Genomic DNA, 25,140 nt, shown 5'->3' with positions numbered 1-25,140 from the left:
TAGTGAATCTCGAATAGCAAATTCAACAAAACTTAAATGTGCAATATGTGTAAAGTTATTCGTTCAATCGTAATAATTCTCGTTATACTGATATTTATGGAGTCTGTCTGCAAGTTACAAACGTGAACGACGAACGTAATTACCTTCATAGATAGCATTCACTATTTTGTGCTAATTGGATCGAGCGCTAGCATTATGGTTATGAAATAAGTACCTAAATAGTTTTAGAATTTTTAAGGATAAAATCTGACGAAAAATAAAACAATTTAAAACAAACTTAAGACTATTTTGTATCCATTTAAAAATAGTACATAAAACTGTACATTAGAGATATATCACATTATAGGTTGTTGTAGATGTAGATATTAAAAAATATTTCACGGATTTTTACTTGAATAATATAAAATTCCTGTAATTAAAATTAGCTGATTTTCACATTTAAATTAAAAGTGTATTAATAAAACTGACATTTAAAAATTAAATAAATAATATTTAGACATCCTGGTTTTTCAATGTTTTTCATTTCTCAAGAAATGAGAATTCTTATTTAAGCTATTCGATTTTCTCAAGAATATGATTATAATAATACAGTATAATAATGTAGATATATTTCTATCTTTGATCAACAAAAAAGTAGATGATCATTGAGGAGAAAAAACTGCAATAGGATGATGATTTATTATAATGGATGCGAATAATCAAAGGATCAAAACGGATCAATATTCTTCAATTAATTACAACGTTGAGTTACATACAAAATAATTCCGAGCTCTTATGTCTATATTTGAATCGCAGACAAAATTGACAATAAAAAACTTCCTTCGGTTATTGAAAATACGGGATTTTAGTTGTTTATTAATGTAGTTTTTAGTCGAGTAGAATAGTTAGGAAAATCATTATTTTTTTAGATATGTATTAAAATATTTCCGAACTGTATTAAAAGCTTTCAAGAAAGCATGCATATTGTCAAACATCTGGCACGGACTCATTCTTTCTTACGCAGTGGGAAAAATGCAGCGATTGTAAGATATTTAAAATATTCGTATGATTTTAATTTTTAACAAAAACAGATTCTATGATAATTTTCAAGAAAACATCGAGAAATAGAAATACTCAATTTAGTTTTGTCAAGAAATTTTCGAGAAGAAGTACTATTACATAAGTAAATAAATGAAAAATTTTGTATTTGAATTATGTTAATGTACAAGAAAATTGTACAATAAACTATTGTTTATAATTATTATTTAACAACGTATAGCTTATAAATGTAATATAGATGTGGAAATTATTAATATTGCAGTACAATATATAATCTTTATTATTCCCAAATTAGGTTATGTAAATATGTGTATAATTAATAGCATTAGTAATATTATTTTCTTAGTAATTTTTAATGCATAAAGTTAGGTTTACAAGGTACGAAACTGACCTCCATATTTACATATTTTTACTGTCAGCAGTTAAAAATATCCATCCCAAAAGCATTCATTATAACCATTATTTATTACATGCATTGAATACTATAATACGCTTCAATGTACGTATCTACATATATACATACATAGAACTTTATATTTTAAATAAAATAAAAATAACCTCGTAATGTAAAATATACTGGAAAAGGCATGAGTGTCGTCGATTGCCAAGATGAAAATCCATAATTTTTCGCAATCACAAGTGAGGTTGTTTCCCCACTACAGCAACAAGCACGTGGAAATGCAACTTCCCCACTGAACCGCAATCGTTTACGATGTTACCTGTTGAGTACCACCGGTTGCTTTTAGTATTCAACAGTTCTTTTATCGAGCAACAACATTCTAACTCACTAATACTAAGCTTTTCACTGAAAGGTTAGCGTGATACTTTGTTTATATAATATATGAACAAAAGTATGCAGTGTTATAATATAATTATAATTAATTTAAAATGTGACTATTGTGAATATCTTTATATCCTAATGTGATTAGATATGTTATAAAAAAAGTGATTCGAACATTATCTTGAGTACATATGTAATTATTCAACATGACGTGCGATTTAGTTAGACGTTTGAAAGTAAAATATTATTAATGCTTTTAAGCATAGTCTTATAGATGAGGCAAAAAAATATTATGGAGCATTATGGTTCAATCATATTATTTAGAAACCTATATAATTAAAAATATAAGGTTGTTAAAATATTTTATGTCATATTATGATTATTCTGTGGTTCAAACAATCACTTTTGATTTTTTACTGCTCTTATAAAATAGTTAAATTTTATTTCACACATTATGTTTCTTGCACCATATACTTATTATATTCTTTGCTCAATGAGTAAATTAACAGATTCAAACAGTAATTTAAGAGTAATGTGGAATGTTCTCAAGTTATTTATTGTATATACACATTAGTACTACGTTCATTAGGTATTACTTTCACTATTGGCAATATCTCTTAGTATTTGCAAATATAGAAATCTATCAATGTAGTACCTAGATGGAAAATTGTAAAAATTGCTTAGATTCAAATTTATTAAATTCATTTATTTTTTTTTATTTACAGTTCATCATCGTTTTCGTGTCAATGGACAGTGTTATTTGTGTTTTTTGTGAATTCGTGTCAATTTAAATTTCTCAAAGTGTGTGTTTTTGACAAGTGTTGGTACTTGAGGACTTAAGAGCGAATTCTTCTAAATCATCACAGCATCCGAGTTTCACCATCGCATCTAACAAAAGTGAGTAAATAGAAATGAATGGAAAGTTGCCGGAGAGCGAATTGTTCGAAATCGATATATTTTTTCTGTTGCAATTTTTGGAACAATGTATCTAACGACGAATTTCGTTATAATTGCGCTACTTCGTGCGTACTTTTTTATTGTTTTGTGTTAAAAATCATCATTGCTATATTTACGACTTTCTATGTCATTATTTTTAATAACCTGTCTCACAATGGAGAGTGATGGAACGATATATTTATAATCCTCGAGAATAAATTAGACGATTATTAAAAAATCTCGCGTGCAATGATTACAATTAAAAGAAACATACGTGATTCACGATTGCTTATATAATATTTGTATTGTATATGAAATGTATCGTCGGGTACCCGTGCAGTAATAAAGTTCTCTAAAATCTAGAAAGTGTCATTTTCTAAAATGCACTCACCATTGTTCAATTTGAAGGTTGTAAGAAATGAGATTTTACAGTGAAAAGTAATATTCATTCACTTTGTATACGTTTAATATACGAGCATCGTAATTATACCAAAGTATATCCGTATCATCGTTGCATAGTTTATTACTGCTTAGTGAACGTACAAAGGGGTATATAAAGAGGTGTTTTTAATGTTTTGGAGTAATAAAATGAAAATATACATTTAAAAGTACTATTTTTGATTCATTAAAAAAACGACATTCATTTTGGGTTAACCTAATAGTTCAATATGCTAAAAAAAAATATTTTGTTGTATTGATTTATTAATTCATATTCAAGCATTTAAAAATATTTATAAAAATATTTTTCTAATATTAGAAATATGAATAAATCAATACATTAAAAGAAATATTTTAATAATATTGAACTATTAGTTATACCAAAATGAATAAAAAAATTAATTTTAAATCTGTATTTTCATTTTATTGAATCCAAATATAATTTCTTTCTGACGATATAACCTCATAGGCAATTTTTAAATTCCATTAGCATAAAATGTTGGAGGCTTTAATGTAAAATATTCTGACAGTTACTTTTTCACATTGTCTGAATTTTTTAAATGAATAGTAGACGGAAGGAACCTTATATTTATTAAAAAAAATTAAATACTTTAATTTAATTTTATATTAAATTCAGCTTCTATAACAACCTTAACATATATGCAATAATATCAAGTGTTATTTTTTTATGTTGGAAGGTAATCAAATGATAAAATTTAATTCAAAAAGTCTTTATCAAAAGAGAACTTTCCTATCATATGTTGATATAATTAAAGTAATAAGGTTATTCCATAATCAAAGTATCAATCTTGTTACATTCGATAGTTTTTTTGAAAGCAATGGTTTCCGAAGTAGCACGGATTTGGTTTATCTGTTTTTTTAAAGCATGTTGCTATTAAATGCTATTAAATAATTAATATTTTATAAAAAAAGTACGCTTTTATTACATAAATACAAATATTTCAGTCAGAAACATATGTAAATATATGGATTGCAACTTGATATATATTTTTTTTGTGATATTGCAGAGTCAATATTCAATACTATAAAAAAAACTCGAGTGAACCTGCAGAGCCTCTTTTATAACTCATTTTCAACATGTTCTTCTTTGTTTTTAAAAACTAATAAAAAAATCATAAATAGCAGTATTTATACATGACAATAAATTCGTAATTATTTATTTAATTTCTTATATTATTTATAGAGATCCTGCTTACAAATATCATGAGAGTAATTAAGTTATTACTGTATCTCTGGCGTGAAAATACTAATTCATTCACGCTCGATCAACTTGCTGTCATAGTATTTCATTATTAATTCATAGTTTGCTAATAATAATAGTAATAAGAACAATTATCGAGGTAGTTGAACTCATACAAGAGTCTTAAAGTACATTTCACGCATGAGGGCCAACAGTAACGGAACTAAAAAATGCATAAGTGCAAAAATAACACGCGCATAGTTTATACTGTTTATTTAGAAATTAAGTAAACTCGAATGTTGACTTTGACCTTTCTCAAATTTCTGAATAAATATATTTATATTTGGTTTTAAATTAATTCTGCATCAGATATTGATAATTTGGAAATTTACAAATGTTTCACCCATAGGTTGTAATTATTCATTAATGCTGATTTTACCAAAAAGCTAAATCCCGTTTCAACCATTCCAATGTATTGTATTACACTATGTAATGAATATTTATTTTAATAATATTAATATTAATCTTAAAATTATAATTTGGATGTCTGACGTATGAACAATTAATTTTATGGGATATAAAATAAATACACACTAAAATAAAGCAGTGTATTTTGGTATTGAATTAAAATATATTTAGAACGTGTAATTAATAATTTGCAACATAATCTCCGCAACTTTAATGGATTTAGGGACACCCAACGCGCGCATGGCTATATCATATTTTAGTAACAGTTTTTGATTTTTTTTATAAAGTTCAAACATATATAAAACGATTTTTTATGGTTTATTAGTAATAAAAAATGGCCCTCAATTCTTTTTTTCATCATGAACGTCATTGCTGAAAAATCGGTTTCAATTTTTACACATATAGAGCACGACTTTACTAAGACAATAAGGCTTTGTAAATTTTGTCACGTAATGCGGACTCTAGCGGAAACAAAAACAAATTGATTTTATTTTTGCTAACTTTTGTACTTTCTCGAATATCCCTCAAACATTGAATAAACTATATTTTCTCTACAATACCAGTAGAAACATAATGAAAATGCTTTAAATTTATTAGGATATATTAATCGCTTTAAAATATTTATTTTTATTTTAATTATTCTTCCAAATCCCGTTCACTTTTTTAATCTTATTAGCATAAAACTTTATGCAAATTATTTTAATAGCTACTTTTTATGTCTTCTGCATTTTAATTTTTTCCGTCCATAAAGTGTTGCATCGATCAAAAAAAGTGGTTATTTTGATCGATCGCCACATTGGAAGGCGCATTATCATTTAGTAGAATTATTCGACTTCTGTTGACAAGTGCAGGACTATATTTTTTACTTCCTCGTGCAAACGATCTAGATGATAATATAAACTCGCTGTTATTGTTTGATCAGGTTTAAAAATTCTTAATACGCGATTCTTTTGCAATTTCACCAAATACACAAATTAAATTTTTTACAGTGAGCACGGGCTTTGAAGTAGGTTTTGCTACTTAACCTTTGGATAATCACTGTCTTTTACTATGATTGTTGTACAACACCCAGTTCTCATATCCGGTTATCAAATGAATAAGAAAAGACGACCAGCTTTGAGATCTTGAGATATTCGGATACGCGCAGACTTGTTTTATTTATTTAATTTGGTTGGAATTGTATCCAAACCTTCCCAATCTTCTTAATCCATCCATGTACTGTTTAATCGGACTGGTTTAGTTTCTTGACAGCTGATAGGATTCGTTTCCATTTTTGCATCTTTGCTTGTGTTCCATTTCCAGGAATATTCTTGATATCTAATTTTTCGAACCATTTACATTGACATTTACGGATATCTAATAAATCAGCTACCATTTGACAAATGTTTTTAATGGCCGTAGTTGCCATTTTCTTTTAAAAAATCATATAACATGTAATTTTGAAGTAATGTTCCCTTGGTAAAAATTCTTCCATCGTAATGTTTTTTTAAATATCAGAATATGAAGTGTAGATGTGCACCAATATAGATATGACAAAGCACGGCTGTCTGTTAAAACTTATATTTTAATAAAAATACATTTTTTTGGGATTAACAATTACATATTATATATATCCATATGAAACGGTGACGATAATTTAAATACAAAAATCTCATGAATCAGAAGAAAAACTCAATAAATTAAAAGCCTTTTCATTATGGTAATATTGATAATGTTAAAAAATTATAAAAATATCAATATAAATAAATCAGAATAATTGTGTCTCACAATTACAAAAGTTTATTCATTTATGTTTTTAATAATCCTATTTTTAAAAATGATTATTTATCGTTCTGAAATTTAAACGCGATCCAGCTGAAATATGTTTGCAAAAAATTACACTAATGATCCAAATAATATAATTGGATATTCGAGGATGTTTTTAATTATTAACGATACAGTTTTATATTTAAATGCAAGCTTATCACAAATTTAATCTCAAACCAAATGTACATATGATATATTGTTAAAAATATAAAGATCTCATAGCAAAACAGAAAATGATAACAAAGAAAATTTTTCTTATGGGAAATTTCAATACGGATGCTAATATAATATTACATTAACCTGTTTTCCCATATAATTTATATTTTAAATACACCTTATTTACTAAAAAAACAGCAATAATGTATGTATGTTTTTTTTAGTTAAGAAATAGCCTCTAATTTACACAAATATAAAACGGAATATTTGACACGAATTTGTGAAAGAAAATAATTAATTATTAACGAAGTGTCTTTTAAGGTTTATGGCAATTTAATTAAGTATATAATTACCAAATAGCTGTACTAAATATTCCATATTCATACACCTATATATACATAGAAAGTTAGTTTTAATTGTATATATTGTTTCTAATTAATTCTGGATTCAGCTTAAAATATTTGTACGCTAAATATATTTTATTAATAAAATATGAAATTAATAACTTAAAAGTTAATTGAAATATACAATGTTCTTATTGAATTTATTTTAAATTAATTCTGAGCTTTGTAGCATCGCCATAAGCAGGGATCTCATTACATTTAAAATTGTATGATATCGTCGAGAGTCATATAATATATAGAAAATAAGACTAATTACTAATCCATTTTCTTTCCATGTATTCAACAATTTGAAACTTTTTTTGTATTATTATAGGTTCATAATATAATAAAAATAAGATTTAAAGTAAAATTATTTATAGATTAGCGTCGTTTTAATCAGACTGACGATAGATAAGTTAACAATATTAAGGGCGAACTCAACAATTTTTAAATATTGAGCAGCAATAAACTCGTGATTTTTTTATAATTAAATTGGCGGAATGTGTTAAGTTAATAAGTGGTTGGGAGCTTTTCGCGAAATTTAAATTTAACTTTTCATGTTTGATTTGATAAAATTTGTTCGTTGGCGTATTGCAATATAGATATATAGTATACGTCGTATATATTCACACGTATAATATAATTTATTTTGATGTAAGATTGATGCGACACGTTGGTTCTTCTACTCAGATATCTCCTTTCAGCTTTGATTGACGTACCTTTTGTTCAGTTTAGACCGTGAGCTATTCTCGAGCGCATCTATACAAAATCATATTATAATCCAAATTTATGACACGTGTATGTAAAACTACCACACACAACATGGATTAAATGGTATTTTTTCCGATATTTGTATATGTGTATATCTCGAATTGGAAAGCATTGTTTGTACACGAATTCATCACGATACTGACAGTCGCTTGTTTGATTTTAACATTCGCAGGTGAAAATCGAACGAAAGTGCAGTTAAGAAATCGAAAATGTAAATTGACGTTAATCAAAACAAATCAATTTTATCGCTTCGTACGACTTATGACGAATCACGCTTTAATCTAAAATTATAAACCTATTTGCAGTGCTATAGGTATTTTAAATATGTTGCTATTCACAATTATTTTTAACGCAGGTATCTAATGAAGCGTTAATGTTCTAAAAAATAATGAAAGTCGATTTAAGCGATAAGGCCCTTTTTATAAAAAATATAATTTTACAATTGTAAGTAAAATCAACATTTAAAATTATTCTACACATAATACCATCATATCAGAAAAAATATTTATTTAAAAGTTGTTTCACTAAATATTGAACTCTCGATACCGCGTAAAATTCCACAGCTTAGATTTCTAGGCCAGTTCTTCTTCATTCTTTATATTAATGATATTCCTATTTTTGATAATACTCAAATATTTACGCATTATTACGGTCTTAAATCAATTTCAATTGAGCTACAAAAATCTTTACAAATTTAAATATTTTTTTTAATAAATTTAAGTAATAATTTTTTTTTGGCCGCAAAGAGCTTGCTGCCATTGCGGCCATAAAACCATGCAGAAAAAGTGCATTAACATTTTTTTTAAAACTATATAAACAACTAGTAAAACCAGTTAGAATTTATGCTTATCCGGTATAAAATTACGCCAATAATTTCATAACACAATTTCATTCAAAATAAAGCGAAAAAAATAATATTTGGCATTTGATGTTAAATTTAAATTTAACATCAAATGCCTAATCACTTTTTATGTTTTGAAAATACAGTAAAATTTAACTGATAAGCGCTTGTGAAAATATACGCTGCTCTGATATGTCGTTAAGCTTTTAGAACTTATTAGGTCAAGTTGAGTTTGGTTATGTTTAAGTTAGGTTTAGGTTTGCAAACTGTCAAATTGAGTTTTAAAGACAGCTTAGAGCAGCATATAGTAATATCATTAATAATTTAAAATAAATTAAACCAAACTCAAACGTAATGTAAACTATAGTTAGTTTTTTTTTATTAAATCAAGATAGATTGGTTAATACAAGGATGGTTATACGTATAATGTTGTGATCTTTTAGTTACAAATTTATATAAGGTATTTGTAATAATTAAATTATGAGTTAAAACCCAACATAACAACAATATATTTGCCATTAAAATGATGCAAGTCGATTGTTATGTAATGTCATTAATATATTTTTTTTTTACTATTTTTGCATTTACAATGTATTCAAAAATCATTCTTAATTTTATGTATATTATGCATTTAATGCAGCTTGTAATAAAATGTGTAGGATGAGAGATATTTTAAACGTAAAGATAGAAAAGTAATATATTTTTAAAATAAGTTTTTTAATCAGTTGAAGATTATGAATAGTGTTGAGCTTAAAGCGTAATAAACGAGTGTTATAAGTCGCTGACCATTGTCTTGAAAGACCTGGGTTCAAATCCCATATGGACCTTTGCGTTCGATTTCTATTTCTGTTGGAATTTTTATCGTGTTTGGGAGGTCGGAAATAGTGATTATTATATAATTAAAATTTTGATCGATCATCCCAGATTAGGTATACCTAGATTTTTCTAATGTTATGGATTAATATTGTAATGATTAATTAAAATCGAGCTAGGTCGTACATATTAGGTATTGAAAATTTTATAAAAATGAGCTACTTTGGCTCATAGAGCTTAGAACTTTTTTTTATTAGACTAACAAATAAAATGTTTCTTTACAATTAAAATAGCATCTTACTAAAACATTTGTGCTATTTTTTATTTAAATTGTCATAATGTTGCAAAATATATACACATTAATACTTTCTTAAATTAAATGAGTAAATTATCTTTAAATATTGCGCTGCGCAACCAAATGAATCATTACATTGTCTTATAAAATTGTTAATAAAAAAGAATGAAGCCACAATGGCATAGTCACAATAATTATACTCAAATTTTTACAAGCGAAGTAGTAGCCTGATGATTCATATGGTGATGTTGAAATGTCCGTGAAGTTGTTTATATGTACATACATACACCTAACCTGCAACATTAGGAAATTTTAGTTTTCCGAATCCACATCCTAACTTTTATTACTCATCAAATGTTGTTAAAATATTTAGTATTAATATATGGGTTTTTACCTTTTACACCTACTTGAATTTTCCTTATGTAATTGGATTTTACAATATTTATAAAATGAATTCCAAACGTAAGATTTGTTTGATTTAATTATTTGCGTTCACAAGACATATTAAATAACTTTATAAAAAAACAAACGCGTTCCACTAAAACGTATCCTGTGTAAAGTTATAACGCTAATATTTTTTTATGTACATAAAAAAAAATATTCCCAATGACAATATGGCGCGTAGTCAACGTAAAAACTCGCTATCTCGGCAATTCCCATCAGAGATTACTTATTTAGTTTTTCTATCCTCAACGACAGAAGTGAAAGCGGAATTGCCAAGCGCGGTAACCGGTACGCACAAAACACGTACCAATAGATTCATATTATATCAGTGGTACAGTTATTTGCAGATGCGGTGAATCATTGGCATGCATCGTATGATTTAAGTCCGTAAAATATTTATTATTACTCAACAAACTGGTTAGTCCACCTGTCGGCATTTCCTACACATTTTTTTTTCAATATGCATATAAAATTAGCGAACTAGATTGGTGCGATACTGGTTTATGAGAATAGATTATGATGGTAATAATTTTACGAGCAATGTTTCAGTACTTTGCTTATATCTAGAATATTAATTTATATTTTGGTACTGGTAATTTTGCCTTGTGAATTTGTTTGAATGTGACGAAGAATCTATAGATGAACCTAACATTGAAAATTGGTTAAGAATTCTTTAAAATTGCATTTATTTTGAAAATAATATTATTCGTTATTTGATTATTTGTTCAACTATATTATAGTTATGACAGTATATTTTTTTTTTTTTTAATTTATAGATAGTATATTCCAAAACATAGTTGAACAACACAGCTTAAGTATAGGTTATTGTGCATTTACATTTGCTTAGATATATTTATCTTCTTCATCATTAAGTTATTTATGACAATCAAAGTCGACAAATAAGTAGTCGCATACAAATTAATAATAAAAATGCACTATGTAATAGCGGAAATTCCAGAATATATTCATATATCCCAGTTAGTGGACTTTCTGAATTCATATCTCTTTTAAATCAATACTATGTGCTTAATATGTTATATAATATTGGTAATATTTTAGGAACATACCGACTCAATAAAGTCAAAATTAACAGCAGCAGTAGAAATAATTAAAATAAAATTAGTTCTTATTTAAAGTTTAATATTTAAAAAATTAAAATATATGGTTCAGATTATTTTTATTGTTGACATAGAAACATGTAGGTTTGTATTTATATTTTCGAATATTTTATTGTTTAATTTTAGATATTCGAAAAATTGAAAATAACAAATTTTCAGAAACTCTAAACAGAAGGACAGATTAGACCCAAATTTGATACAGCAAAATAAATTTGATGATTCCAAAGATTCAAAAATTCTTAAGACCGTTTCGTTATAAAAAAAATGTATTTTGCATCTTAATATCTTTCTAATAAAAAAAATTAATAAAATAATCGAATCTTAACATTGATTAAGATTTTCCCAAAATCCTCCAAAATTAATTAATTTTGTTGGGTCAACAACTGATTATACAAGTTTTCCGATAGCATTGAAAAATTCTTTAGATAGTGATTTATTAATTACTTACGAAAATCATAATAAAGAAAATATAATGATTACATAAACATAAATATAATAAAAATAAATTAAGGTTACATTGCAAATATATAAAAAATTACACTAAAAATTTAGTTGTGCTCTGACCGACAGAATAAATTTTCCCTCCGCCCAAACACACAATAATAATCATTATTTTGCCGCTAAACTGGCAATTCTTATTAGAAATAAGACTTCCACTACCTTATTTTATAAATATATAATATTTTTTGTGATATTATTGTAGTTAATTTATTGACATTTCATTTTGACAACATATTTAGTAACTACACACATCGATACGTAGTTGGCATCTTATAGTATCACTCATTACTACGAATAATATTATACAAACGCTCGATCACAATTCATTATAAAAAATATATACAAAAAGTGCTTCTGAGAAATATTAACTTTGAATAATAATACAAAAGTAATATTACAATCCAGGCTTTTCTTTGGCAAGATCATATTTAAAAAATAATTGGAATGATTATTCAAAATACTAGAATTGTATTACAGTTTCGAATGAGCAAGCAAATACATACATTCTAATTAAACTTCTCGAAAAAGTCGTTTGAATTTTCAACCAAAGGTTGGGTAATATTAAAACGATACACATTAACTATGAACTTGATTGTATCAGTACAATACTAAAATTCAAATTGTTTATTTAGTATTTTAATAAAGAGATTACCGGATATTACTGCGATCGATTCTGTTGCATTTTCCTAAAACGTTCAAAGCATATTTCCTCTTGTTAACAATGTAAACAAAATTATAATCTCTTCGTGCTTTAAGTCTCGCATCTCATTGATTAAAATATTTAAGCAAACATCTTTAGCTTCATATTTTTTTGTATTGCGCTGTTTTATATATTATATTGCAGTCAACATTTAATACACATTTAAAAAATATTTTTCAATTAAAAAAGACTACATAATATTTTTTTTATGTTCCGTACTATTAGGTAACTCTTTGATTTATTATTATGTATTCTTATGTGTCTTAATAAATAATTAAGCGAGTCTAGAGAGGATTAGAAGCAAAATATTGCTCATGAAATAACTCTGGCCCACGTGAAGTTTGAAGTTATATTTTTTCAATGCATGTCACGTTGAATGTTGATTGAAAAATAATTACAAAGCAAATAAATACTATCTGAGTGTTTTGACTAAAGTCAAAGTCAAGATGTTGTAAAGAATCTTTATTTATTTACATATCACAATATGAAGACAGGGCCGCATTTTTATTCAATCAATCAACAATGATTAATTAAGTGAATTGCGTCATTTATATTTGAGACATAATCTTACAATAAATTAATAAAGTTTAAATGTGATGACGGTATACATTTAGACATTTCATATAATGTTTCGATTATGTTATAAATGAGCATTAGGCGAAGCGAATACATTTTCAGAATAAAAATACACAATAGCCTAATATGAGCGTAAGAATTTAAGGATGTTGAGTATTATTCTTAGTTGACAAGTTAAGAGCTTGAGGGTCACCCTAAGGGTCAAAATGTCAAAATTGTCTCGAAAGGATAAACAAATCATAATCTAAACTCTAGAAACTCATATTGTGTTTTTTTTTCTTGAAATTTATGTTTTATGTAACATAATTAATACGATTATTTTTTATGTGGTAAATTGTGATTGCTATTTATATCTGCTTTATCTTTTATATAGCTACGAATAAATTAATCGTTAGATAACTAAAATCATATTTAATATAATAGAATAATTTACGAATTTATAGAACAAAAATAATAAAATAACTAGTAATCCGAGGTTCCACTGTACATATAAATAATGATATAATAATCTCATTTGACAATAAAATTTGCATGGGCCACAAAATTGGTTAAATTCAATTTAAATAAAATAAATCACGAGCTAATAATAACTCGATCAAAAACTAATTTCCCTAATTTAATTTTATTTTCCATAAGAATCAAAACATATTTAAAAAAGTGAGATATAAAAAATGAAAATTATAAAACCTATATTCTTACAGTATATTATTTGCAAAATTTATAATGGAGGATTTAATTGAATTTACATTAATTATTTCATTAATTTATGAAATTCGATCAATTAGGTCAATATTGTCCAATTGACTGATTTTAAGTATTGCCTTTGATATAGTTAATCACAGAATTTAACTTAATAAAGTAGAGAAAACGGGTTTCTGTGATATTTTTCTTGATTGGCTCAAAAGCATTTTGCCAGATAGAAATAAGTGATCAACTTTTCAGTGGATGCTCAAATAATGAACTTGATTTCAATATTCACATATAACAAATAAGTTTTTTATTGTAATTTTAAGCTAATCTAACTAAGCTTAAAAATTGTATTTTTTTCTAAATTTCAGATTTTTTTCTAAAAAAACGTAGTATTTTCTAAAAAAATTATGGTAATACAGATTTCACTTCTTTTAAAATTTTTGACACCACTGGAAATACACAAAGCAGCTTGACATGGATTGTGACTCAATCAACGCCAGTTGTCGTTGAAATGACTTATGCAATGTAAGTTTCATATATTAGGACTGATTTCTTGTAGTAATTAATTAAACTCTTCCTTTCCTTAGTTTTAAGTTAAATTCATAATGAACTTTTATGATATATGCAAGATAAAAGTATTTTTAAAGCCATTTTATATTTGATAATAATAGCAGAGTTTAAAAATAAAACATTACAGTGACAGCTAATAACTGCTGCGTAATAGAGCAATTCAGGATATTTTGCATTCAATTATGATTAAAAATAACGTAACTGATATTGAAATATTTCCCACAAAGGTTCTGCTGGTGAATAATAAATAAAAGGCTTTGAATACCTTCAATTATTGCAATCCTTACAACTAAGCCTTAACCCATTCCGCATATAATTGTACCACCATCAAATGTAACAAAATTTAGTTGATTTTCTCTATTAAAGTTTTTTGAACTTCATTAAAAATATTTTGATCTGTAATTGTTCCATGCAGACTAATTTTTAAGTAGCTTTAAATAATAAATTGCTGACAGCAGCAACTAAACATTATTGGTAGGGCCAATGGTCCTAAATTGTGTGCCGCACGAGGGCGCTGGTATTAAATTTTTTTGTTTAATTAAATGTGGTGCAAAATAGTAACTTAGTTGGTAACTAACTGTTTGCAAAAGCCTCTAAGAATGGTTACGTACTGTTATTATTTTTATCTAACCTTTTAATTATACAAAATATAATTCGACATAAGGCATGTTGAGAAAATCTGGATTCAGCAAAGACTAAACATTAAAAAATATTTGCTTTGCTATTTAATTGGCTGTTGATGTTACTCACAATGTGCTCAACCCTTCTAGTACATTTTTTCATCAAAAATCTGAAATTTTAAAGAGTTTGTAAATGTAAAGTAAATCTTTAGCTTGTGATTAGGACTAAAATAGGCAGTGAGTTGGATTTGTCCCACGGGCCATAGTTTGCCGATTTTTATTTTAGATATTTTGCGCGTCAAATTATGAATGATTTTAAATATTATTATTGTTTTGAAATAATAAATTTTTCAGTAATTAAATATTAATTAAATGTAATCATTACATGTAATTGTCACTAAAATATTTTATGTTATGATAAAAATATAAATACATTAAAGGCTAGTATAGTATCATATATATGTACATTTATGAGCAAAACGATCGATCGTTCGTTGCAATGAGTTATCTAAGAAAACTGGTTCATAAAAATGGACCTGCTCTAGAGTCTTTTAAATTAAATGCTTTCTTACTGCGTCGTGACAGAGATAGGTTGCAAATATATTGTACAGCGTAAATTATATAGGTACGTTGCAACTCGTTTCGATTTCATTTTCTACGATGCACAAGTGAAATCATAGCTCCGGGCAAACTGCTCAGAACAGACTGTATGACAGGCACATTAACTTCATTTGAGCGAATCAAATATTATAATTAATAGTGTTCGCTAACGTTATAGAAACAAAGTAAAAAAAATAAAGTAATACAGATAGTAAAATATTTCGAACGATTTTTTAAACTGAATTTTATAAATCGTTAATACTACATAAAATTTTATTCAAATTTTAATTTATTTATATTTATAATAATGTAATGCTTTTATATTAAATGTATATAATTATAAATAGCATTACCTTATTTAAAGTTAGATAAATAAATGGTTCAGAAAGAGCACGTTTTAAGTATTTTAATTTATTTAACAGTAAAGAAATTAATGTTTTATTTAATAAAACCTAATTTTTAAAAGGCTTCATAATAAATCTTATAGAATCCTTTTTAAGTTCGTTTAATTTAATTGGTTCAATTATCTCAAAATCAAAATAAAAATATGATAAAAGAATTAATGTTAAATTATTGTAATTGCGTTGTTTCTATACTTTGAATTAAATAAAATAATATTTGGACCTGGATAAAATAATTTAAAATTCAGAAATATTTCTAGAAACGTATTTATAATTACGGGATTATTATAAATATCGACGATTAAAAATAGCAGTAGCTAAATGTATATTTAAAAACTCTAAATGGTTATTTTTTTAATTATGTAAAGGATTTGTGGAAATTTTCTACATTGTTATTTTTTAATTATGTAAACTTTACATTTTAAAAAATTATTCTACAAATTTTATTTATTTTATTATTCCACAAATGTGGAATAATATTTGGATGAGATGTGTAATGAATTTTTTAGGAAAATTCTAAAATCGATGATTTTTATGATTCTTACATAATATAATATAGAATATACTGTGTACGTATTATTTTACAAATATTTGATATTCAATATATTATATTATAATAATGGTTTTGTATAATATTACGGTAAAAAGATTTTTTTGTAAATTCTCTATATTTTTTTTATATGTTATATAAAAAACGAAAGCTGAATGAACTTGACTGAGAAAAATAAACAAGTTATCTCATAAGAATTTATCGCATTTTTTTATGTACCTATATGACCTGAAATTTAGCTTGACCTCTAAATCACAAACTGGATTATGAGCCGTTAAACTTGTAAATTTAACCTGATTGGTAATATTTAACCATGAAAAAGTTGTTGCGGAATAATTTTGCTCTTCCGCAATTACGCAACAATTACACTGGCAGTTCCTTAATAGCTTTTACATTGGAGAAAGCGGTTAGTTAACCGACGAGGTGAAGGTCGTACTATACATTTGTTTATCAACTATGTACATAATGTAAATATGTATATTTATAATTTTAGGAAATTAATGCGATAATTTTCTGTTTATTATTCAGAATATGGTTTTAATATCAACCTAGAAGGCAATTTATATTATGTAACATTCAATTGTAAATTTTACCTTTGAATTCAAATCTATGTAGAATTAACCTTAACTTCTTTTGTTTCAATTTAATGTTTAATATAGAAGTAGTGACCATATTTGAGGAACGAGGTAATTTATCAGATACCTGTGTGCCTTTCTATAAGTATACACACATTGTACGGAGAATAAATTTTTAGCTAATTAGTAAAAGCTTTTTATTATATGATTTTATTATTTAGTTAATTTAACCATTATATTAATATAGTAACTTATGTATGGAATTGTAGAGCTTTTAATACTTTTCCCGGTTGGAATATTTTAGTTAATAATATATAAATAGGTCTATAAAATCCTTAATAAAGGTTTAGATTAAATTTTATATGAATTCCATTTAATATTTAATTTTTTATTGATATATCTTTATTAAAAAAACGCAATTGTTTTCTTTGAGCGTTATCGCCGTACATGTACGGTGGTCGATCTTTCACTGTTTCGAGGTACCCAAAATAGTTATATATTTACATATACATATAACTGAATAAATAATAAATAAAAAACATTATGTTTATATATTTTTCTGATTTAATTTATTGTAAATGATTTCTATAGAAAATAATGCCAATAATGTTTTAATAAAAGAATACGTAAAAATTAGGTACTAAACTAAAAAAATTACAAATATATTTGTAATATATTAATTTTATAAAAAATATGGGCGGCCTCTGAATTGCTATTAAAAATCCATGAAAGCCGAATAATATATAAAAAGCATATTAAATATATCAACTAAATTTATTTACAGAAAAATGTGTTAAAAAAAATTTAATAAAACATATTTACACAAAAAAATAGAAAAATAAATCAAAGCAATAAAACAATGGGAATCACTGTTTTTTCCCTATAATTTAATAATAATGCAATTTAAAATAATAATAAATAAATATCAATAAAAATAATTATGAATATTTTTTTAATACATAATGAAAGTATTTTAATTAAAATATTAAATATATCAAAAATACTAGCTGAATTTTACTTTCATTTTAATACCGGTAATACCGGTATTCTCTGGTAATCGGTGACAGATATATTAATAAATATAAATTATTATGTGCAATTTAATTTATAACCAATATAATGTTACTGAAGCTGAAGCCTGTTTTTTTTAAAATAATAGTGCATTTTTTATTAATAAAAATTCGAGTGTCACTTCCGAGGCTCGAACCCACCACTTCAGGGCTACTAGTCTGAGGCGTTATTCTACGCTATTCCGTCCTAATAATTCACAGGTTTGAAAATTCAATTTTATTGGATGGCCCGCGATATGTCCAAATTTTCTTATTCACAAAGGCTTGAAATGAACATAGTTAAAAACTTAATATTGATTTATAGTAGCCCTAATGAATCGCTAATGGGCGATTAATTCACGTGAAGTTTTGCTTAATGTTAGGATGAAAATACTGATTGCAAAATGTATTAAAAAAATATGCATGTATGTTAATAATATAGATATGTTTATAATAGATACATAGCGATAACTCAATTATGATAAAACATCAAAAAATTAAATTAAATCCTAGAATGTAAATTGAAGAAAATTGTTACGGTTAATTTATGACCTCTAATATTTATTGTTATACCATTTAATTTATGCTAATAGTAGAAAGTTTTATATGAAATTACTCAAGTTATTTTAAATTTAAATAATTCGCGAGGTTCATTTAATATTTATTTAAGTCATACAGCATTTGAGTAAGAAAATTTATAATTTCTTAATAAGTTTAAGATAAATAGCGTAGAGAATTATTATTTAATTTCGTTTGAACCCGAATAAGCTAAATTACTATATAATAATAATAAAAATGTATATATGATAAATTATGATTACAATAAACATATTTCTGGTTGTTGATAAAATCCTCTAAGCTGTCAAAAATATCTAAATTAAAAAAAAAATATTTTTATGTAAAATATTTTATTTGACGGCTCGATTTTTATGTATAATCTATCAATACCTTTTAGGTAAGATATTGCCAAGGTTTGGCCAAAATCCTATTTTTTTTTTGTGGTGGCTGTAAATTCCATCGCTTGTTTTTTTTACTTCGAAAATATTTCTAAGCCTTCTTTTGTGTCAGGCGGTCAACAAAAAAATATTTTCAGCGAATTTTTTCTTGAAACCGATGTTGTAAATATTTTTTTATCTGCTCGATTTCAAAATCAGCGATAGAACACATTCAATGGTGCTAATGTGGGCTATTTGCACGACATTAGCAATAATTACGATGGGTGTTGTTTTTATGGCTGATCACATTATTTCTGGTTATGTAACCGCAAAACGAATCATTTGTTATATAAATAAATTTCGCAAAGTTCTGAGAAAAGTATTAATTTTAATAATATAGAATAAGTTTTATGTGCGTTTATTGGCTATTTGGATTGGGTTATTACAATTTATGAAAACATAGTGTCAGCTTTCCAATAATATTTACAGCAATATTGAACCATTTTCAATCAAAACCGGAAATTCAAAAAATATTATTACGGGTAACATTAATCACTGAAAGAATTTAAGAAAGTGTATTTTCCACTATTTTCCACTACGTCGATCATAACATTGAGTAATAATTGTAATCTTATGTATTTATATGTGAAAATTGATCAATGACAATATAACGACTATGAGAAAAAATTAAATTACGCATGTTATTATAATAGATGGAGAATCAGCGTTTGCAATATTCCGTATTAAAAAATCATTGCATCACGCTCAAGCTAAAAAATATAGTCGGTCAGTAAAGAAAGTCTACCTTATTAACTATTGAAGGAAAAAATGTTAATAAACCAATTATAGTAAAATAAGCCTGTTACATAAATATAACCATTAGAATGGCTTTAAATTTATTTCAATTAAAATTACATTACATTCATTATCTTATTTGCTATTTTTTATAGACCAAATATAGGGCATTTCGTTAAAAAAATTAAAATTAAATATATTTTTTGAGAAATGCTTTGCATTAATAGTAATTTTACAATTTCATAGCTTATACGGGATTATAAAATAAAGTATATATACAAAATATGTGTGCATTTTTTAGTGAAATAATATTTTCAGTAGTATGAACCTATTTATTTCAGTGAATATCCGAATACATTTCATAAATCGATATATATTTCTACAAAAAAATAATTTAATTGATATGCTCTAGTGATATTATATGCTGCATTAAAATGTATATGAAACTCAATTTGACAGTTGCGAAACCTTCATTTTGTGTTCAATCGTAAACCTAACCTAAGTGTATTAATCAAACCCAACTTGACCTAATGAAAGTTGTAAAACTATAGGATAGTTGTCAAATTGAGTTTTAAAGACTGTTTAGAGCAGTATATATTTTCACTAGTGCCTATTGATAAATTATATTTTAAAAACATAGTTGTAGGAGCGACACATCACCTATTAAAGCCAAAATGCTCCGAGTGAAGTGAATAATTATAGTTTCACTAATATTGACCAGTGAAATTATAAATTAATTGTTTAATACATTTTATCTGGCCTAATTTGTAAAATTATATTTATACTAGTGAAAATATAGCCTCATTAAAAAATATACATATGTATGTACATTTGCTGTAACATATAATAAATGTATGTTTGTCTTCTGCTTCGCCTTTTGATATTTTATTAAAGATTAAAAACTTTTATTAGGTTAATTCGTTTTGGTTAGGTTTAGGTTTGGGTACCAAATACAATTTTACTGAAACTTGTTTTAAAATTGTTTGATTCATTTAAACTGTCTGAGTTAGTAAAAAAATACTTATATTAATGAAAGCATAACTTTACTGGTAATACATATTCACAGTCACATTATAAGGGTTCTCAATCGAATATTCGAATATTTGATTATTTGAATTATTCGCCCAATTTTCAATACTTCGTTTCATTTAACAGAGCTACTTTGAATATTCGAAAAAATGATCGAACATGAGTAAAATATTCGTTTATACTATCTCGAATGAAATTTGAAAAATCTTAGAATAAAACAATATTTGAGCAACACAGGTAGTCATTTGATCTTTAAATATACCTGAATGGCTATTGTCGAAAACATGGAATGGTTTATTCTTTATCATAATAGATTTTAGAACACGTGCATCATATTTTCTTAAATTTCGTTACTGTGTTATTTTGAGACTCAGGGACGTGATTTGAGAGGTGCATTTCCCTACCCTAAAAAAGTTAAAAATCAAATTTAATGCTTCTCATTATTTTATGTAAACTACATACAATGAAGAAAAGTTTATATCATAGAATTATGTGTCAAAAATCTAACGTTCAATTAAAATATTATTGAATATATAAAATTTTACTGATTTCTAATAAAATATATAATGCTTTTATTTATTGCACGATTTATTTATTGTTGTTCTTAGAAAATCGACTTATAAACTTATTGTTAAAAATAAATTAATCTTATATTTACGGCGAAGGTTATATTACATAATGAGAAACCTTCGCAAACAGTTCTAATGTGTGTTTTTTTATTTTTCTTAAAAAAAATATAATATTAAAATATATTCGAGAGGTATTTGGTTCCATTCCTTTTAGATTTTTTTTATATATAGATTAATAATTTACTGGAAGAAAATAAGTTCTATAAAAAATGTTTATTCATGTTTTTATTTTAATATATTGTTTACTTTGTGTATTTCATCCAAGTAATCAATAGTGACATTTAAGTAATTGAGTACAAATTTATTAGAGCGATCTGTTTTCTATTTGCTTGCATGGTTTAGATATAAAAATATATATTTGACCAAAGTTATAAAAATAGTATAAAATAAACTAATTATTTTTTACCTCATAATAATAATTAAATTTAATATAAAGCTAAGAATAATTATATATAATATTTTACGTGAAAGCATATAAATACATATGTATTCGTTTGAGTGAGCAACTTACACTTTTGAAACATTGGAGAATGTGAGAATTGAAGCCATTGGATTAATGAAGCCAAATTAATTTTACTTGACGTGTATTGAATTATAGTAACTGTATTAAATAGTTACTAGGTGTATATATGTACATATAGTAATACAAACTGCATTACGGTGGATGCAACTAATACAGGAAGTATGCCGATGCGTATAGTGGTCACGCGCTAGAGATTTTATAAATACGGTTAAAAAATAGTAGATGAAAGTTAGTGATAGGGTTTGTGTTATGCGATAATGCCGCTAGATTTATTGTGATATAGATTAAATTTTCCTAGACGTTTAAAAGATGTATGTTATTTATTAACTGCAAGTGGACTGTAAAACAATATTAAGAGAGTGATCAATCATTTCACACAGATGGAGTAAAATTGCTCTTTCTCGTAAACTGTCGTGAAATGTAAGTAAAATAAAAGAAGTTGATTTATAAACCAGACATTTTCTTTCAAAAATAAAACAAGTTATTTAATTTTTTACCGCTTATATTTAAAACTGAACAATCAAAATTACAAAAAGGAGATCGATCGATTTGAGACGAATATGAGCATCGTTTGTACTCATGTAAAGCATACAAGCTAATCATATAAAACAAAGGTTTGGATTTATGTTAACTCTTAAATATAAATAAATTTCTAAAATCTTAAGATATATAGCAAGTACAGTGTTTACTATTTAGTAAAAATGAGTTTAAAAAGTATTTTTAATTTTTGCATAAAAAAATAATAATAACACAACCAGATAACTATCTGAAATATATATATTTATTAAAAATGCATACATACATAAAAACTGTCCTACTTCTAAGACTTGGCATTTAATCTCCACTGCCCGATAGTGGCATCTACATTTCTCTATATAAGTGGTGATTTATATACGTCTATGAAATAAACTGTTACCATTTTTTCGGCGTTTATTTCAGCTGCAAAATCACCCACATTCGGACTTAAAACCAGAAATATGTTTGATAAAAAGACAATATGTGTCCTGGAAATTATTTAATTATCAACTAACAAGTATCAATACATAATAAAAAAAACAAATTTTAAAATTAACATGTATTTTTGGTAATGAAAATCCTTTTATGTTATAAATTAGCTTTAATCATTTTATCTGGACTTGATATATAATTGGTAAAAATACTATTAAATATGCTGTCTATTATACTACTTAAACAGAACAAGTTGATAGTATTAACAAGTTTTATTAAAAAATATTTTAATTTATTTCTTATAAATTTAAAATGTACTTTATTAAATTACTTCTATATACAACTACGTACTTTTATGCTAGCAAATAAATTAATTCTGATCCATGTGATGGATTGGAGTAAATTTATGGAATTTTCTAGATATTCCCTAATGGGCGATATATACGAAAAGTGTAGCTTTCTGTCTACTGTAAAATAGAGATAAAATATGGTTTGTGTAATATGTTTAAAGTTTTATTTAGAAATAATAAAAGTATATAAATTAATAATTCAACCAGCTTTTAATACAATATGGCAACTTCTTCCTTTATAAACATGATTTGAATTGAGTTCATTTAAATATAGGCTTGTCTAGCCTATATTATAACTTTGTGCAAACAATCTAGCTTTAATGTATAAATGTTTTCTATAATTGAGCTTTATTTTATTCATAATAAACTATTTATACATCATTTGTGCAAACAATTATATATAAAAAAATTAATTAAATTAAAAATATTTATATAGTATAGGATTTTCTTTTACGTTAACCATTAATTTTATGATTATTAATATATAAACAAATAATTATAGTGCTCAAACTTTTCCTTCTAATTTAAGTTTTTACATAAAAGCTCTTAAAAATTTTCTATAGCGTATTGACTACTTTATATAAGATTCTTAAAAAAAAAACATATTTTTTCTTTGTTTACACTGTCCGAAAAAAAGTGTGCTGGTAAAAAGTTTTAAGAAATTTGAAAAAGTTAAATTTAAATTATTTTTATTTAAATTCCTAGATTACTTGTTTTTATAATTTTAAGATCATCAATCAATTTTAAAATCTAATAATAAGGAAATGTATTAATTAATTTCTATTTCCGGCGAACCACATCTTGAGAACCACTTAATGATGACTTGAATTTATGCATTGATACATATATAACATGTCTAGAAAAATTCATTAAAATATTCGGACCGCATATGATACATAAGTTTGTCTGGTAGTAAAACTGCCGGATGAAAGAAATACAAAATATATTTATAAAACTTTCGCATTTATCTAAATATAATTTAAAAAAAAATCAAAATAAAATGTAAATTCATTAATTTATTTAGCAATCTCTTAAAAAAAACAAATAAAACACTAAACATATATTTTTAATTTGACATGGAAACGATCATATACACAGGACGCCAATTGGCGTCTGCGGTGTTTAACTTTCGGCACACTCAGGACGCCAATTGGTGTGAGCGGTAGGTAAAATGTTAATATGACGTTGTATAGCTTGTATTGTTAGCCTAGTTAGATTCTCAAAGCGATGCTCTTTATAGAAAATTACTTTCATTTGTTAACGATTAGATACGTAATATAAAATTAAGATTGGATTGAAAAGTTATGTGTATGTTTTAATGGTACATAGAATTAATAGTTACACACATGTTTTATTCTTGTTCTATGTAAATGTATATAAATGTTATAAGTTTAGATTTTTTATGGAAGCATTTAAACATGTGTAAGTCAAACTCTAATTTATCTTTTAAAAGTTGACTAAAACTCCATCTACTGTGTCACTAGTGTTTTAATGTTATTGATTAGTTTGTTAAGGCGCAGAAATATCTCTGGAATATATTTCATATTATATATACCTTGTTTTTTGTTTAAATAAATACTTTTTAATATTATCAAAATTATAAATATACT

General features: G+C 25.5%; 1 protein-coding gene across 1 annotated transcript in view; it reads left to right on the top strand.

The window, feature by feature from the left end:
* The first annotated feature begins 1,796 nt into the window (after window positions 1-1,796).
* Window positions 1,797-25,140, top strand: part of Ugt50B3 (UDP-glycosyltransferase family 50 member B3) — a 31,612-nt gene continuing 8,268 nt past the window's right edge. Inside the window, exons 1-2 of the mRNA XM_088191567.1 lie at window positions 1,797-1,850; window positions 2,545-2,716. The gene's annotated coding sequence lies outside the window, so the exon portion shown is untranslated. The remainder of the gene's footprint in view (window positions 1,851-2,544; window positions 2,717-25,140) is intronic.

Source organism: Plectrocnemia conspersa, unplaced genomic scaffold (genome assembly GCF_051122295.1).
Source record: "Plectrocnemia conspersa isolate PC_06_02 unplaced genomic scaffold, ASM5112229v1 ptg000009l, whole genome shotgun sequence".
Taxonomy (NCBI): Eukaryota; Metazoa; Arthropoda; class Insecta; order Trichoptera; family Polycentropodidae; genus Plectrocnemia; species Plectrocnemia conspersa.
This window is presented reverse-complemented; position numbering and strand designations above follow the sequence as displayed.